The following is a 19,400-nucleotide window of genomic DNA, read 5'->3' on the forward strand; positions in this document are numbered from 1 at the left end:
AGGGAGTGCTTTTCCTTCTGAAAGTCTTATCTTTGGGAGTCCACTGGGCTTCAGTCTTCTTGAAGTAATGTTCTCAACAAAATAAAATTTATAACAGCAATAAATATAAATTTAATTTGTGGATAAGAGTGAGAGCATTAAAATAAGAAGGGTTGCTGTGGGTAGAGGCAGGTAACCAAATGCTACTGAATGAAGGAGAGATAAATGTTTAAATAGGAGAAAAATGGGAGAATACATTCAGATTTGCTAGGTCATATCCTTGGCTTTTGGTATTTGTCACATGTTGTGACAGCTGTGCCTCAGAGTATGACTTCTGGAAATAGGCTATTGTATTTGTTTAAAGAGGTATTCATAGGCTTCTTCAATATACTCCAGATAGATATGTCAGGAACCATTGAGAAAAGAAATCTGAGGAAATGATAAGGCCAAGTTGTGAGTTAACACCCTCTCCCCCTCACATACACATAACGTACCCCCTAGCATGGTCTTTGAACATGCGTTTTAATGGGTGACAGGCTTTAGTAAATTGAGAGGAAAAGTAATAGCAAAGATAATGATGTATGGTGTCTTTAAAAGTGTTTTGACTTTAGCCTGTGTCTTTGTCTCTTAGATTGCTCTGTTTAATGATGTTAAATAATCTCAAGCATGCTTTGAAGTTGGGTAACCCTCAAAGCTCTTCTTCTGAATAGCTTTGAAGTTAGATTCTGAAAAGCCTCAAATTGAAGTATAATTCAGGAATCTAAACGTGGTACATATACATCTCCAGTCACTGTAACATGAAAAGCATTCAGGCAAAGCTGCATCTGAGAAGCACAAAGCCAAATGGGCAGTTGAAAAGTTTGCCTGTGGAGATGACCACTTTTAATATGTCAGATTAATATTTTCCTAATTTTATTTATTATTGAAAGTAAAACCATTATTATGTTAAAGTATGTGTTGATATTGTCTCATTTTTTTGAGAATTATAAATAAAATAATACTATACCCCCACTTTGACCAGAATAAAACAAAACCTGAATGTAAAAAATAATTAGTGGTAGGAGAAATGGTGAGGGTTTAAATCCATGTGACTTCAAGATTTCAATTTCCTAAAAAGTAGAAATTAGGTAACATGTATATTCTTGCTTTGTGCCCAGCACAGCATCTTATAAACTCTAACTTCTCCTATTCTCTCCAACCGAGGAGACACAGGAAGTCACAGAAGCCATTCATCTTATAGAGGAAACTGCTGTTGGCGAGACTTTTGTGGACACTCTTTAGGAAAATCCAAAGAAATGGAAATGAGTTTACACCCTTTTGTAACCCAGACTGAAAGTACTAAAACAGAGCACAAGAGCTGAACACAATTTGGCATATCCATTAAAAAAATACATATATATGAGGAAATACATATCATCATTAAGTACATAAAAGGGGGTCAAATGCTTTAGTAATGAGGGTAATGAAAATAAAACACAAAGCAGAGTTATATTTAATGCCATTTAATTGTCAAAAATAATGTTTATATTACCAAATGTTGAAAGAGCAACAGGATCTTTTAAACACTGCTGGTGGGTATATAAATTACTGTGTTTTCCCAAAATAAGACCTAGCCAGACCATCAGCTCTAATGCTTCTTTTGGAGCAAAAATTAATATAAGACCTGGTCTTATTTTACTATAATATAAAACTGGGTCTTATATAATATAATATAATGTAATGTAATGTAATATAATATAAGACTGGGTCTTATATTAATATTTGCTCCAAAAGATGCACTTGAGCTGATTGTCCTGCTAGGTCTTATTTTTGGGAAATCAACTACTTTGGAATACAGTGTAATATTATTGTGTAAAATTGAACATTCATATAACCTACAACCCTAGCAATTTGATTCTTTTGTATAAACCCAGGGGAAAATAATTGCACATATTCACCAGAAGATACACAACGTAATATTCCTCACAGCATTATTTATAGGAGCAAACATCTGGGGAAAAAAAAAACACACACAAATTCTCATCAAGGGAACAGTAATATAATTTGTTGTATACCCTGTTTCCCCAAAAATAAGACCGAGCTGGATCATCAGCTCTAATGCATCTTTTGAACCAAATTAATATAAGACCCGGTATTATATTATGTTTATTATATTATATTATATTATATTATATTATATTATATTATATTATATTATATTATACTTACTACATCAAAGACCCGGTCTTATATTATAGTAAACTAAGACCCAGTCTTATATTAATTTTTGCTCCAAAAGACGCATTAGAGCTGATTGTCCAGCTAGGTGTTATTTTGGGCGAAACACAGTAGTACAGTGGAATAGAATATATCTGTGAAAATGAGCTACAGTCACATACTTCAATTAAAAACAAATTATTTTCAGTTATAGTTGACATTCAATATTATCTTATATTAGTTTCAAGTGTACAGCATAGTAGTTATACATTCATAGAATTTATGCAGTGATCCCCCTCTGATAAGTCTACTACCCATCTGGAACTATACATAGTTGTTGCAATATTACAGACTATATTCTCTATGATGCACTTTATATCCCCATCATTACTTTGTAATAACCAATTTGTACTTCTTAATCCTTTCACCTTGTTCACCCAGCCCCCCAACCCCCTCCCTTCTGGCAATCAGCAGTTTGTTCTCTGTATCTATGAGTCTGTTTCTGTTTTGTTTGTTCATTTATTTTGTTTTTTTAGGTTCCACATATAAGTGAGATCATAAGGTATTTGTTTTTCTCAGTCTGACTTATTTCACTTAGCATAATACCCTGTAGGTCCATCTACATTGTCGCAGATTGTAAGATTTCATTCTTTATCACATGCCACAATTTGAGTGAATATACTTAATAAATATATTGACTGAAGAAGTAAATTCCCAGAAGTATATATTCAGAAGTTAAGAAAATAGCTAAGGCTAAAACTTATACACGCAAACACTCACACACATACTCACGAGTTATGATAAAAAAAATACAGTGAATGTTTAAATAAAAAAAAAAAAAGATTATTACAATAGAAGACACATTGCCAGTAATCCCCCTCAATATACTCCCCCTCACTTTGAACACGCTTATCCCATCATTCTTGCCACTTTCTGAAGCAGTTCTGGAAGTTCTCTTTTTTGAGTGTTTTTAGTTGCCCTGTCCTGGCTGCCTCAATGTCCGGAATCAATTCAAAACGTTTACCCTTCATGGTCATTTTGACTTTGGGGAAGAGCCAGAAGTCGCATGGTGCCAGACCCAGTGAATAAGGTAAAGGAGGACACACTGTAATGTTTTCATTTGACAGAAATTGCCATATACCAGAAGTTATGCGTGACACAGAGCATTGTCATGATGGAGGATGATTTATGGCACACTTTTAAATACACCTTCTCTCAACCATAGCTCACACCCAACTGACTGCACCAAAAATGTTGAAACTTGTGACACATTGTTATTAGGTTTGAAGCACAGCTTCTGTATTGAAGATCCCTGCCTTTCCATTGAGTGGCACTCAGCAGCAGCATTCACCATATTGTTTAATCTCAACTCCTACGCATATGTATGACATGTTTAATCTTAGCTTTCTGTGTGTGTGTGTGTGTGTGTGTAATGTCTGTAAATACACACTCTCTGGGATCTTGTATTTCACCACTGGAATATCATCTTTGTGTGTCTTATGAAAGTTTCAGCCTCCTAGAAGACCGTTAATATGCACAGTCCCTGGGATGAAAAACATACAATGCTTTTAGAAGGAAGTGACATTAGGACAGCCCAGAGAAAGCAATGTCTTGCTGGAATAAGGCAGACAGTCATTTATGGGGTGTCCATGCCCCAGAACATTAGGCCAAATCCAGTGTAAAGAAAGTTGGAAAGGTATCATAGTCAACCATTTTCTCTATTTTTATTCTCCCTAGAGCTGCACCACAACATGGCTTTAAGAGATGAACTTGGATATACTTCAGCAGTCCAATCTTTCCCCACCAGGGTGAGCCAGGCCATTTCCCTATTTTGGTGCTTAACCTAATTTGGAATCTTTCTCTGCAAAATGCCTTTACCACCTGCCTGAGGTGAAAGGAACAAAGCTCATGCCAACTGACAGGAATGTTTTGTGCAAGGCTGAGTTAACAGGGCAACCTTACATTATCTTTTGCTGAATAAGGAGATTTTTCCCAACAGTGAGGGCTGCAAATGTATTTTTCTTTATTCTTTTAAATGAAACTGAGGTTACAGAGAGCAGCCAAAGAAGGAGATTTCACACATTGGGAATTACAGTGATGTTCTTATATCCTGAAGAATGAAGGGATACACAGGAAAGGAAAGTGTGTTCTCTCTGTAGAGCATTACTAGAAAATCACACAAGCTCCTCAGTGGACTATTTTCTATGGAGCTAATCATTTCCATGTGATAGCAGCCATGTTATTACTTCCCAATCTTCAATGTGAACAACTCCTCATAACTCTGCTGGACCATTGCAACAGTCTTTACACCCCCATACCTAAAATACAACCTTCACTTTGTCACCAAACTTATCTTCTCCCCCATCAAATACATCATGTCTCTCTAGGGCTCAAATACTCCCAGGGTCTCTCCAGCACCAACAAAATAATGCTTGAAGTTAATTTGAGATTGAAATTCTTCTACACACAGGCCCCTGCTCACCTTTATAAACCAAAGCCCAGCTATTCTCTTTACAAGCACTCTTCTCTGGCTAGACCTCTGTGTCTAGTCAATTCTATGGACTGACATTGCTTTGCCCATTCTACTGTTTAATCATGTAATTCCCCCAATAGAATATATGTCTTTTATAAAATCTTAGCTACCCTTTATATCTTCCCCCTCTTCCCTAAAATCTTCCTGATTACTTCAGTATGTCCCACTTTGCCTTTCTCTATATCTTTTGCATTATTTATGGCTAAGAGAAATCCACACTATACACTATGTCATAATACATCTTGACTTATTGTATGTGTCAAGTGTGTTCATTTTATTCATTTAATTAACTAGTGTGACTAGATTATTACTTACCAAAATTCAATTCCTGGGTATTAGGCTGATTTCTCTGCCCCCCACCAAAAACTGGTGCTATGGCTGTGTTCATACTGATATTCAAAAATGATTTTGTATTAATTTAAACCATCAAGAAAAATAATTAAATGAAAATCATCTCCATTAGATGCTCTATAAAATTCACACTGACAAGAAAGATCAATTACGGGTGGATTTTTTTTTTTTTAAATCATTGATGTTTTCAGCTTCAGGACAAGTAGCACAAAGGATGCTGTAGTATATTGAATAGTACCCATACAAAAATGCGTGTCCACTCACAACTTCAGAATATGACCATATTTGTAAATAGTGACTTTGCAATTGTAATTAGTTAAAATAGGATGAGTTCACATTGCCTTACTGTAGGCTCTACATGCAATGGCTTATATCCTTATAAAAAGAGATAAAGGACATACTGAGACACACGCAGGGAAGAAGGCTACATGACAATGAGGCAGGAATTAGAGTAATGGAGCTACAAGACAAAAAGCCAAGGATGATGGAGAGCCACCAGAAACTAGGAAGAGGCAAGAAAAGATTCTTTGCTAGAGGCTTCAAAAGGAGCATGGCCCTGCTGACATCCTGATTCCAGACTTCCAGGCTCCAGAAATGTGAGGAATGAATTTCTGTGTTTAAAGCCATCCAATCTGTGGTAATTTGTTATGGCAGATCTTGGAAACTAAACAGATGCTGAGTGTTATATTAAGTGTCCTGAATGTGAGTGAGGCATATTTTTAAGAACAGAGATTTTAACAGTAGCTGAAAAACAGTATTGTCAGGGAAACTCTCTTTCTATAGAAATTTTTAAAAATAGAAGAGCTTGTCATTTTTCTGGGATGGTTTTGCTGTGATCCTACTTCAAAGAAGGTGAATGAACCAAGTGACCTTTGAAGATCTTCCCCAATCCTTTGATGCTAGGATTTTATGAACTCTACTCACTTGATAATCTGGGCCAGCTTTACTTACACTTTTATATTTCCAGAACAGTTCTCCATCTCAAAATTTCTACTAGAGGCAAATAGATTCCTCCACAGCCCCCTTCCCTCCTCTTTCTACACATATACACGAAAGCACGGCCATATCTTTGTTCATACTGATATATTTGTTACTAATATCCTTTGAAGTATGCCCCTATTAAGGTTCCTTTATGCTGCTTTTGTTCACTATTTTAGGAGACATTGCTTGACAAGATTTTTGTTTGTTTATTTGTTTCTTTTCTTCTTTTTATCTAGGGTGATTTAAAGTGTTCCATCAGACTAGATAGTTCCAACACACTTAGTCAGTTTGGGCTGCTATAACAAATTACCATAGACTGTGTGGCTTATCAACAACAGAAATTTATTTCTCGCTGTTCTGGAGACATGAAGTCTGAGATAAGGGTGACAGTATGGATGAGTTCTGGTGAGAACCAGCTTCTTGGTTGGTAGATGGCTGCCTTTTTGTTATATTGCAACATATCAGAGGGTAGAGAAAGTGGAAGCAAACTCTAAGGTCTCTTCTTATAACAACATTCTTATAATCCCATTCATGAAGATTCTACCCTCATGACCTCTGTAACTCCCAAAGGATCCATCTCCTAATACGATCACATCAGCGGTGAGGATTTCAACATAAGAAGTTTGCAAGGACATCTGCAAACTTCAGTCCATAACAGTGGTTATTTCTTAGAACTGTTGTATTATGGGGTCATGATGGGGTAGGTTGAAGTAATAAACAACCCAAAATTACAGTGGGTTAAAACAAATTGTTTCCCTTTCACTTACCTAACTTTGAGTCAATTAGAGGCTCAACGGCACATCTTACTCATTCAAGATGGCACATCGATGAAGCTCCAACACCTAGAACTCTTTGAAAGTTGAAAGGAAATATAGGTAATCATGTACTGGTTCTAAAGTCTCCTCCTTCAACATGAAATGCATCACTTAACATCACATTTATTTGGCCTGAGCAAGTAACATGTCCATACCTAACTTCAAAAGGGAATGGAAATGCAATACTACCATGTCTTTAGAAGGAGAACTGTAAATATTGGTAAACAGCATAAACAATGACCAGCATTCCAAGCCACAATTCAGATACTTTGTTATTTGACTTTATATATAGCATAATAGGTGCTCAGATACAGCATACTCCTAGTCTTAAAGGAATCAATATCCCAGCTAAGAAAATGATCAATTCTCTTAGAGGGAGGACTCACAGATATGGACAAGTAGACCCTGCAATAAAATTAGAGCTATCCAAAACTTAAGTAGACATCTCAAGATGAGGACTAAAATGGAGAATGTTCTGGGTAGATTGGCAGAAAAAGTAGAAGTCCAAGTCAAGAGCCATGGAAGCACCTAACTACAAAAGGGAAGTTCCTGAAATATTTGGGTCTGGGGAGGAGATAATGGGAAGTTAAATGTGACTAGAATATCAGTATCAGGAACACCGTAGCAGTTAAAATAATTATTTCTATTCTCAGATTCCTATGTTTGCATTTTTGCTTTTAGTTCCGCATGCCAGTCCCTATCTGACTGTGATCCTGACTTCTCACCTGGAATCTCTTTATCAGTCCTCTCCAGGTTGACCCTACCTAGATCACTACTTCATCCCACAGGGCAGGGAATAAGATAAAGTAACAAGGCAACGAGGGTGTAAAACGTAGAGAGATACCAACTCTCACATGCTGACCTTATATTTGCACAAACCAGGTAATAAGTGCCTCCTTAAAAGTGAAGCATCAGGAGAGTGTGCAATTAAAAAACAAAAAGAAAGTTTAAAAAATGTAAAGCATAAAATAGAAATGCATTATTTCTGAGTTGCCAATTCATGTAGACTCAGAGAAATCTATCTAGAACACCTACTAATCCATACATTCGTTTCTGGAGGGCTGGTTATTCTCCATTTGCACCTGCTCCCTGCAAACACAAACACGTCTATATACATGTCCGCCCCACCCTGTGTTCCTACAGTGTGCCACTCCTTCCATATTTCCAGTTCCCAGTGGGTACCACTAGCAATATTGCCTCCCCTAAAGTCCTTTGGCCTTAAAGATGGGTTGCTACTCTCCAAGTGCCTGAAATTGTTGTTAATCTCTGAGTGCCTTACTATCTTCTCTTTGCCCCTAAACCTGTCCCCACCTCTATAAAACGTCCTTCCATTCGTGTCATTTGAACCTGGAGTGAATTCTGTGTCCTCATGAGACTCTGACTAATAGAATCTGTTGAATCCAAACTTTGTCCGTAGTACAGAATTGATGCATTTGCGTATTTTCCATTGGTAAAATGTAAGGGAAAGGACAGAATCCTGTTGTACTTATCCAGCTTGATTCATGTAGAATTTTGCCTGAAGCGAGTTTCTAGGTAGATCACATTTGTATCATCAATTAGTATACTATTTTCCTGATTTCAGTATTATGGAGAGGTCTTTCTTTCATCTCACCCTTTAAGATAGCATGCAGACCCAAGACTTAAAAATAAAAAAAAAAAAAGAAAATTAAGAAACTCATGCTTTCCTCAATACCATTTTGAAGTTTCTCAAGAGAGACAATAAGGCTGTTTCCCTGGTGATGAAAACCCTCCAAAAAGTTTATAAAGGAAACAAATTCCCCTTGGGCAGTAATCAGTGGTCAGACAGTATCTGACAAGCACAGCGGAATTTTAGCTATGGCTCTAGGGCTGTTCTTAGTTCTGGTCAATTCCTTTGCTAACTGGGATATGAAAGGAACCCAAGTGAAAATAGTCCAGAGGAAAAAAAAAAAAGAAAGATAATGTAAAACAAACTCATTATATCTGAAATATTAAGCTTTTCCCTAGAAGATTTCCTTCTTTTTGCCCTAGAGCACTTGAAAGTTTTGAAGATCCATTAAATGTAAAGTCAAAATAATATTTTACATAACACTTATTTTATGTTTAAACGTTTGCTACAATGAAACTGGAGCTATAGCAAACTTAAAGCAGCAAAATAAACTGCAGATGCCCCATAAAAACATATAGGCAGTAGCCAACTGATACAGGCAAATACGCTTTAAGGTATGCGACAACTGACTTGCATTAACACCTAAATTCTTTCTGCCTCATTCTGGAGTTCTCATGCGGTAGTAGCATCCCTTCCTACACCTTTTCCTCCAAAAAGAATAGCAGTCCTACTTCCGGACTAATTAGAATGGTTTATAATTAGATTTTGGGCCTGTAGGAAGGGATTAATCTCTGTAAGAGGTGTCGGGAGATTCAGCAGCTTCTGTTAGCAAGGGTATTCACGCCAGCTTTTATTTATTTTTATTTCGAGTTTCATTTAATAGGAGGCTTCCTTCCATAGATTCCCTTTTGATGTCAGGATTAAAGTGAATCTTCACATTCACTCCCTCTTGTTCACACAAATTTTAAAGTAAATTTTCAATTTCACTTCTCTCCACACGTCAATCTCCAGGTTTAGATTAGCCACTGAAAGCCTCAAGATTAAGAATCTGCTGATTTTCATATCTTCATCCCAAAACAAGTAATTTGGGTCTGCCCCCCTGCTTCCCTTCATCAAGTGTATTGATTTTGTGCAAGAGACTCAGCCAGATGTTATGGGGTATGAAGAGTAGGGGTTTACAAAATCACTGAAAATATAATTAATTAATAAGAATGTATCAATATCAATCTCAGCTTGAACTGGGCATCAGGGTCATCATAAAAGGCATGAATGATTAAATGACATATGAGCTCTATATACAGTAAGAAATCTACTTGCAGAGGAAATTGTTCCAATAAAGCCCCTGCCACCAACCAGACCTTTGATTTGGGGAAGTCTTTTTTCTCGTGAATACAGTAAATAACATTGTTTCTGTGTTTTTTTCCTGGTTTAAAAGTTGGTGGTTCTATGATTATTTTATACCATGTATCTTGGGGATGAAGTGGACTTTGTAATTTTTACTTTGGCGATACGGCCACCCTCTCAATAAAGAGGTTGAAGTAAGGGAGGTTAGCTTTTAACATAGAAAGCCCGTTCTAACAGAGTCACTTCTTCTCTCCCTCCTCCTAGAGTTGATAAAGTACATAAACAGAATTTTTTTGTGAGAACCATTCCTCATTTTGTATTTTAAAAATACGGAACTAAAAGTTTTAGCTAAATGAGCCATCTATTACTGAAATTGTATTAGGTAGAAGTGAAAGTTTTAGCGCCCATGGTTTTTCATACTCCAATTCCTCTGGACTCAGTTCCTTCCATCAGAATGACAGGAAAGAGGACATAAGCTCTCATAACCAACTCTCATCCCCGGATTACAGCAGTTTATATCATGCTTCATGACTCAGACCTGTATTCTGCTGCTGTGACTAGACTTATACTCAGAATTAAAGTGAGATAGAAATATGGAATGGGATGGGTGGATGGAGGAGGATGGATGGTCCGATTTTAAAACAATGAACTCGTATATACCTTGACAAAGTTTCTCCTCATAGTAGGTCATTGGCCTGTCTCCCTTCTACTGTACCAGCTTAAATTCCAATATATCTTATCTGTCCTTAAAAGTTCAGTGTAAATTCTTCCTTTTCAAAACCAGTTCACTGGGACCTAAAACTCCCGATTCTTAAAACAGACATGGTCTCTCCTATGAGTAAATAAAGTGGCTAGAGGCATATGCTCATCAATCAAATATCCTGGCCTCACACCCTAGCAAGCCTGTTACCTAGCTGTGTCCTTGGACATGTTACTGAAACTGACTGTTTTTCCATCTGTAATTTGGGATAATAGTATTATCTAACTTAAAGGGTTGTGGTGAAAATTAAATGGGTAATACTTGTAACTCACACCAAATAAAACCTGGCACACAGTAAACATTAAGCCTCCAAAGGTGTGAGCTATCTTTACTGGACACTTAATACTCCAAGTTATGTACTATATAACTTGACTGTAAACTCCTTAAAATCTGTTTCTATATTCGTACTTCTGCATATCCCTTCCAGTACCCAGTACAGCACCCTGTACATAGAAGACACTAAGCAATTCTTAGCAATACTGAACTTGTTTCTCTAAGGCAGATAGTAAATTAAAGATGAATAAATAGTTGAATAAGTTTTGAAAATGTAGCTCAGAGTTATACCGATTGACTTGGAGATTAGATTAGACCAAGATTGTGTATACCTCCATCTGAATTGCCCCATTGGGAGCTATATTCTGTGTCCCTCCCCCTACCCCCTGACTCACTGTAGTTGTGCCCCATATGGGAGAGAAGACAAAAGAACTCAAATTTGGCCCTGGCCCACAAATGTCTATGTTAAAACATATACATACTCATATTGTAGTTTCCACATAATGTCCTCCTAATAAGTATGCCAGCCTGAGAGTCATCTGTTTTACCCACATTTTTGGCAGTAAACCCACAGAAACACAGCAATGTGTCAATACTTCTTGGCCTGTTGCAATATTTTTCTTCCAGGCAGCACAAAAAAACATGATAGTCACTTTTTTGAAAGGCCAGAGTCCAAATGAAATTTCCATGAAGATCCCCTGATTTTAAGTATGCATATTCACCCAAAAAGCTAGATAAACACCCAGTCTTGGTGTCAGCCCTAGACAACTGTGGCACCAACCTCAGGGAACTGTCACTCTCCCTTGATGACCGTGGCTCAAATCTGCCTTAGAAAACAAAAGAAGAGCATTTGCTTTTACACAGTACACATTCAATCAAGCTTTAACTCCTGAATTACATGGTCCCAGCTTCTGGAACTGACTTCTGTCAAAGTGGCCAGAGAAACCACATGATGGCCAAAGTCTGGAAAGCACAGATAAGAGGAATGAAGCAAGTGGGATGAGGCTGACATACACTTCTCACTATAGATAACAAGTAGTGATTCAATGTAATGAAATGCTCTATTTTATAGATGCACTCCCCTAGACAGACAAACAGACGCGCAGATACACACACACACACACACACAAACCCCTTCAAAAACTGAAGGCTGGAGACAGTTGGTTCCCAAAAAAAATAATAATGACTGCTGTTTTGTAAATTATAATTAGATATGAGACATTTACGCATTTTATCTCCAAATCTTAGGACAACCTTCTAGGAAGGTGATGCTGTCTTTATTATATGAGTGTGCCAATAAAGCTCAAAGAGCTTGCCGAAGCCACAATTCTGGCACATGGCAAATACAGGTGCCCACTCAGGCAGCTTCTGCCCAGATAGATCTGCATCCCACTTGGCGCTTTCACACGAGTCATTCTTTTACTTTCATTGTCTGTGATTTACAGATCCACTCACGCTAGTAAGCAGCCATTCAAATACCTCAGGGACCATAAAACCATTTCAAAATACTTTACTATTCAAACTTTTGTCCAGAGCACTGTCATTTGGAATCGACAGAGAGCAAAAAATCTGGCTCTCTCAGATGATAGGTGATAGATGATAGAGAGAGAGAGAGAGAGAGAGAGAGAGAGAGAGAGAGAGAAACTAGATAGAAATGTTGATATATACCTCTATCATCTATCTGTCTACCTATCTAATCTATTTAACTATCTAAAATTGTTCATTGCTTGTTTTGAGTATTATAATCTATTTCATCACCAAGACTATAAACTACTTGCATTCCTCTTTCATACGACATGGGACAACTCAGATGATTTCCATGTACATTTCATCTTGTTTCCAAAATTGGTTTATATATTATATAATAACAAAGTGTCCCACAATAGATGTAGCTTTTTGTTGAAATAATCTCAGTAATCCCTTCAATATTTTAGTGATATTTACTTTTTGATTGGGGTTCTAAGTGAGAAAAAGTAAGCTCCTGAAGTTACAGAAACAAGGGTTACAAAGAGAAAAAATAAATAATAGGAGCACATAAGGTAAAAATAGAATATAGTGTAAACATACTTAAATGAGCAAGACCCAGTGAAAATTATCCCAGATTAGAGAAAAAGCTAGCAGAAGAAACATCAGAGCTGTTAGCAATTTGTGAGAACTGGTATAGGACAGGTGAGGCAAGGCAAACAGGGTACTACATTTATTCAGATGAGGGCCTGAGCAGAGAGACAATGGTGAATGTAGTAATAAACTTGGGAATGCTGTGTTCCTAACTAGCGAATCACTCCACTAACCAATAAAGACATTTTTTCTTAATCACTTTAAATGAAATAAAACATATTTAATTTAATGCAAAATAGTCATCCACACTTCATTAAATAGCCACAATGATAAAGTTTTTTTGCATTTAATGTTTTTCATTACTGTTACTGTTGTTTCTTAACAGTCCTTAAGAAGTGACTAAGGGCAGTTCCAAAACATTGATAATAATCAGTAGCAGCTGACACTAGTATAGTACTATAGAAACATAATATTCAGAAAAAGATTGGACTGTTACACAGATGTAAAATAAACATGTTAAAGTTTTGAGGAAACTAGGCAGATATTAGAACCAGTTCAAAGGGAAAGTTACACACACACACACACACACACACACATTTATATGGAATAAAGGAATTGAATTGAAAATGAATGTACACTGGTTTTTCCACAAAGGGGAGTAAAGGTCAGTGAAACTCTATGGAAAAGACACAATTTGCCTATTGGTTACTAACAATTAACAAAGAGGTACAAAATATTTCAATATAATGAACAGGGCTAAAATCAGACAGTTCAGAAAGGTGTGATGTAGACAATGCATACTCTTCCAGGATAGTACAAGTGTACATTATAGTACATTTTTTTTCAATAGTCTCTTTCATTTGATCAAAAAGGATCTCAAATATTTTTCTGGATTACAAAATACCGATCTCAGTCGATTTACCCTGATTATTGATGTAGGTGCATCAAGGGTGTTAATCTTCCATATAGGTCTTTGTGTATTTGCTTTGCTGGAATTTTATCTGAGATATTTCAGACTGGATTTTTTTTTTTTTTTGAGGTGAATGTTTTGTTTTAATTAAATTTATTGGAGTGACATTGATTAATGACATTATGCAAGTTTCAAATGTACAATTCTATGATACACCGTCTATATATTGCATTGTGTGTTCACCACCCAAGGTCAAATCTCCTTCCATCACTACATATTTAACCTTCTTTACCCTCTGCATTCCCCCTTTCCCCTCTGGTAACCACCATAGTGTTGTCAGACTGGCTTTTTAATAGTATGTTCAGGCTAGAAAGCCAAGCCAAGAAACTCTACTGGATTTCACCTACTGTACCTATATATTGGATGAATGCCTCACTTTGCAAGGTTGCATAATATTCCAAGCTTCTTGGTCCAGCCTAAAAGTGAACTTACTCAGTCACTTTTAAGGTTGGGAACTCTAAAAGCCAGATATCAGGCCAATTTTCCAAAGGAGCTTTGTTAACTTCTACAAAAAGGCAAACTTAGTTATTTAAAAGTGGCTGGCCATCGCTGATTAAGTGAGCGTCATCGTCAAATATGACATTCCAGAAAAAGACTTGGCTACATAAACCAATGTTTCCAATTATATCCTGGAGACGGATAGTAAATTCTTAGCTAATCTATGCAAATAACTATATTGCCATGAATGTAATACTCAATAAGAGATTCCAATCATGCATGGAGACAAAGAATAAGAAAACAGTGCTACCTAATATCATAAGGCAAAGCAGCATCAGAACTCTCATAAATAGAAAACATGTCTGGGAGAGTTAGGGCACTGACATATCCCTAGGAACCATACAATGTCCTCATATTAACAACAATATCCCCATGAAAATTTAACCTAGGAACAGAAGGACATCTCTTCAGATTTGACATCTCCATAAAATTCATTAATGTTAACATATCAAATAAATCTATTTTTGGCACCTCTCATTTATAAGGTAGAATATATCTATGTGATTTTTCAGGAACCCTCTGGGAAATCTCAAAGATAATTTTTAGTGTGAAAAATATGACAGTTGTGTTTTCTTTTATTTCATTTTACATTTAGGATTCAATTTTAGGAAGGCCAATTTTTTTTTTTTTTTCTTAACTGTTGTCAGGAGATTTAAGCATGTAAGATAGAAATAACACTTGTTTACTCATTTGAACATGACAATAAAACATTTTAAAATAAACATAAAAAGTAGCACGACTGTAAAGAACTGTAGCTCTTTCATTAATGAGGTACCTTTGTTGTTGTTTTCAAATAATCAAGGACATAATAAAACCAACACAAAGCACAGAAAATTATTCTAGTAAAACACAAAAGCTGTGCAGATTACACAGAATGACATACAGAGGCCAAGGCAACCCACAGTAAATGAAAAAACACACACAAAACAAACAAACAAAAAAAGCCCATCAAAACTGAGCAAACTTTGCCAAGATTTTATCACATTTCATAGCTTTTTTACACTCATTTTTTGTACCCACTATATTCCAAAGAAACAAAAATTCCTTTTCTATGAACCTTCTACAACTTTTTACATCCATTCGGGTTTTGTCCTGCACCAATCTCTTGTTATTCTGGAACAAACATTCACATTAATTTAGAACAAAACTATGTATTCTCTTTTTCTCTTACTAAACAAGAACGTATCTTGTCACTTCGTACACAAAGTTGTATCTTTCTGCCACTATTACTCCTAGTAAACTCTCATTTACTTCTAATAACTATAACGTTTAAAGTAACTTCTATTTCACTAAGAAAAACGGAGTTGGATGATTGTGAATTGTCAGACAAGCAATTTGCAGCAGACTAGCAGAGATCATGCCTACACATAACCTAGCTTTCTACAGCCCTTTCTACACACATCCCTTCGAGTGCAACTTCTCAAAGTGGCAATAATGAACACAGTCATTGACACAAAGATTTAGCCTCTAGGTAGCATATAAAAATGAGAAGCAAACGCACATAAACTTAGAATTGTGCTTAGTAATTAATGTCTAACTTAGAAATGATCTAAGTATTCAATGAATGTGCACTAATTAACTTGATTTAATTAGTACATCCAAGGATGTACCTCACCTAAACATCTCAGAAATTTTCTTCAAGCTGACAACTACAAAGCACAATTACTGTGAAAATAAAATTAATCTTAATGGAGATTCAAAACACAGATTTACATTTTTCATAATCTTGAACATTAAATAGAATTAATGCTAGCTTATTTGATCAGTAACTTGTATCAGTTTAGGAAAAACATACACACAGAGAAGAAAAATGTACACTTGTGTTATATTTAATACTGATAAATCAGAGAACACATAGCTGTTTTCATTAAACCAAAAATATTTAAGTAGTCTCATTTGCCAGACTGATCTAAATTATGTTCCCTTGAATTCTTAAAATATTTCTAAATTGTTTTTTGTAAAAGTACATTTTTCCCCATTTAAAGTATTAAAGTTCAATTGCCTTATTTTCTGGAAATTTTAGAAGTGTTCAGTTTATATAACTGCTTATTTATCTTTATAAGCCAACCAAAACAAGTTCCTTTAAGAGATGTTATAGTCTAATTTATCAATATCATCTGGAAGTAGGAAAGTATTATGCATCTATATAATCAGAGGCAGAGGTTTGAGTTACAGACACTAGAACACACAAAACTAAAGAGCTCCCATTCTAAAATTCAGCTAAGGATCAAGAGTAAATAAAGAACCACGACATTTTACCAGTCTACCATAGACATGATCTTCCCAGTGGAAAAATTCATAGTTGATTGGAGCTCAAAACAGACAAACAGAGAAGGTTTAGAAACTAGGTTCTCTGTCTCATCTAACAGAGACTAGAAATCACCAAATACTCAGATGATAGAATTCAATTTCTAAGCAAAAAGATTAATAAACCAGAGTCTCTGTTGTCTCTCACTCAGCAGAGAGTAGATTTCTATAAAGCATTATTACTTGTACAGAGCTCATCAAATAAGCAGACTATAAAACTAAATTCCCAAACATAAAAAAAGTAAAACACAAAATTATTAGAGAATAAAATTACCATGAGAGAAACAGAGTCATTAAAGTTCTATTACCTCTTTGGAGTTACCTCTGGGAGCTAAGAAAGGATGTGCCTGGGCATAGACCACCTTCAGTGTGGACTCCTCTGGTGAGTAAGATGGCCTGGCTCTGGTAGCTGGATCCATTAGTCATCTTGGTGACTATTGAAAACTATTGAAAAATAATTTTCAGAATTAGGCAAAATCATAACTCTCTTACAGATATAAAAAATGAACATGTGTTAAAGATTTGATATTTCTCATATGAGGGAATAGACATATGTTGTAATCTGTTCAAAGGAAAAGCCAATAAAGCACAGATTTACATTGAATAGAAACTACTGTAGTTGCAAAACTGTTTTTTTTTTTTTTGTCACAGTGGAGAGGGAAGTCAATGGAAATTCTACTGGACAAGATAGTTTGTCTATTTATCAGTTACTTACAATTTATAAAGAGATGTAAATAGTTAAAAAATAATGATGGAGCTAGAATCCAAGGGATCAGAAGGTGTCTTGAAGTATAAGCTCACGTTTATTATTTTATGAGACTTTTATCTACTCAGTGAGGTCTGAGAAACAGCCATTGTTACCCCATTTCATAGATGATAGAACAGAGGAAATAAGGTAAGAGCTCATAAGTATTAGGAAAATAATTTAATCCAGGTGTTCAAACACAACAACTGATGCTTTTTGTCTCTCTGTACTAGGTAAAAGTCTATACTAAACACTGGGGGGGATAATAAGATAAGTGAAATCTCTGGATTGCTAAACTTTGCAAGTTTAAATAATGCAAGCCATACAAACTTTCAAGAGAAAATAAATATAACATAAGCAAATCTCAAATGGCGGTGTTAAAGAACTCCAGAAAGATGTGATCACTTAAAATCTAAATGCATTTTTTTTATCTAGGCACAGTATTTCAGGATAGAGTCTTCAATGTATTTCATACATTTACTTTCATAACAGAAATAGAGAACCAACACAATGTGTTTATACATATACAATCTTACTTTTGACATTAGCCTAATTTTTGGTTTGAGCCTTAGAAATGATCTAGTTAAATAACAGGAACATTTCACTGCAACTACCCAGAAATATGGAGCAGTCATGGCTGCACGTTCAGTTATTTCCGTGAACAGCAGCAAGCCTCCTCTGTCTGACTGAAACATCTTCAGTTTACCCTTAAGTTGGTTCCTCCTATACAAGGTCACACAGTAATAGAAGTTGTTTGACCCAGAGATCACTAAAACTGGCATCCACCAGGAAACAATCCTTGAAGGGTAAGAAACTGTAATCTAGAAAAAAGACTTTAGAATAAGGATTGTGTTGGTTGATAAAGTCAACTTGAATTATCAATGAGCCAGTATTTCTCTAGCTTTCTTCTTCTAAAAATAAAACCTATGTTTCTTTCTTCCATAAGCCAGAGTGTTTTCTGTGCTTCTTTTAGATTTTTGTATGCGGGTATTCAGGGGCTATCATCACAAAGATGGAAAACAAAGGAAGTAAACTGAGAGAGTTGCAAACTACATTTAAAGAAGGCCCAGGGTAAAGAGAACGCATGTAGTGTAAGTGGCTATGAGTAGTGTAAGTAAGTGGAGTGAGTAGGTTGTCCAGCAAAAATGGTGAACTTGTTCAAGATCAATTGAGCTCTGCTACACTGAGAACAGTACTGAGTATCTCTCTACATTTCTCATCTTTCATGCCTTGGTCTTCCTCCACCTTCTGCAGGCGTTCTCTTTATAGTTTCAACATGGCTGTCAATAGCTCCCGGCCTATACTCGTTACACTTCCTCTTTTCTAGTTCAAAAAACATTGTGAAGTTCACTCTGGGGCAGCTCAGATCATGATCACCCCTCTACACCACTCATCACAGCCATTGTTATGAGATATTTTGATCCATTAAGCCAATACTTGTCAATTCTGGAGTTGGTATTTGGGTAAAACCTAGGACAAAAATGAGATGATGGTTTCCCATGGAAACTATTGGTCTTCTTTCCTGGATGGAGAAATGTTGGATGGTGGGCAGATAAGCACCATCCACATCCTCTAAGTTGATTTTAGCGAGCCATGGCAGAAGAGAATGCTCTTTCTCCATATCAGGAGCCATATGTACAAGTCCTGTGGCTATTGCTCAGCAGCCAATGTGAAATCATTCAATCACTGTTTCTTCATCTGACAAATGGAGGTAATGTTTACCTCATCTTGGAAGGAAATAAATCATTTAAAACTTTTTTTTTATAGTGTTTATTTCTATACAAATTATTTATTCTGGTTAAGATGTGGTTGCTTTCTTCCTTCGGCTCTTCTCTCTCAGTTTAAGTAAGCAGACTATGGCTTGTATTAGCATTGCCAGATTTAGCAAATGAAAATAAAGTTAAATATTTCGCCTGTGAACTCTACTTGTGTACATGACTCTTAAAATGTATCAGAGGAGCTCTGAGTGACCTGAAATGACCCTGCCACCTGAGATAGAGTA

General features: G+C 36.1%; 1 long non-coding RNA gene across 4 annotated transcripts in view; it reads right to left on the minus strand.

Annotated features, from left to right (window-relative positions):
• The window catches only part of LOC141573148 (uncharacterized), an 81,458-nt gene extending 64,270 nt beyond the window's left edge, over positions 1–17,188 (minus strand). For all 4 annotated transcript variants that reach the window (XR_012498760.1, XR_012498762.1, XR_012498759.1 and 1 more), the window contains exon 1: positions 16,962–17,188. This is a non-coding gene — a long non-coding RNA (uncharacterized LOC141573148). The remainder of the gene's footprint in view (positions 1–16,961) is intronic.
• Between the last annotated feature and the right edge of the window lie 2,212 nt (positions 17,189–19,400).

This window comes from Rhinolophus sinicus, linkage group LG09 (assembly GCF_036562045.2).
Source record: "Rhinolophus sinicus isolate RSC01 linkage group LG09, ASM3656204v1, whole genome shotgun sequence".
NCBI lineage: Eukaryota > Metazoa > Chordata > Mammalia > Chiroptera > Rhinolophidae > Rhinolophus > Rhinolophus sinicus.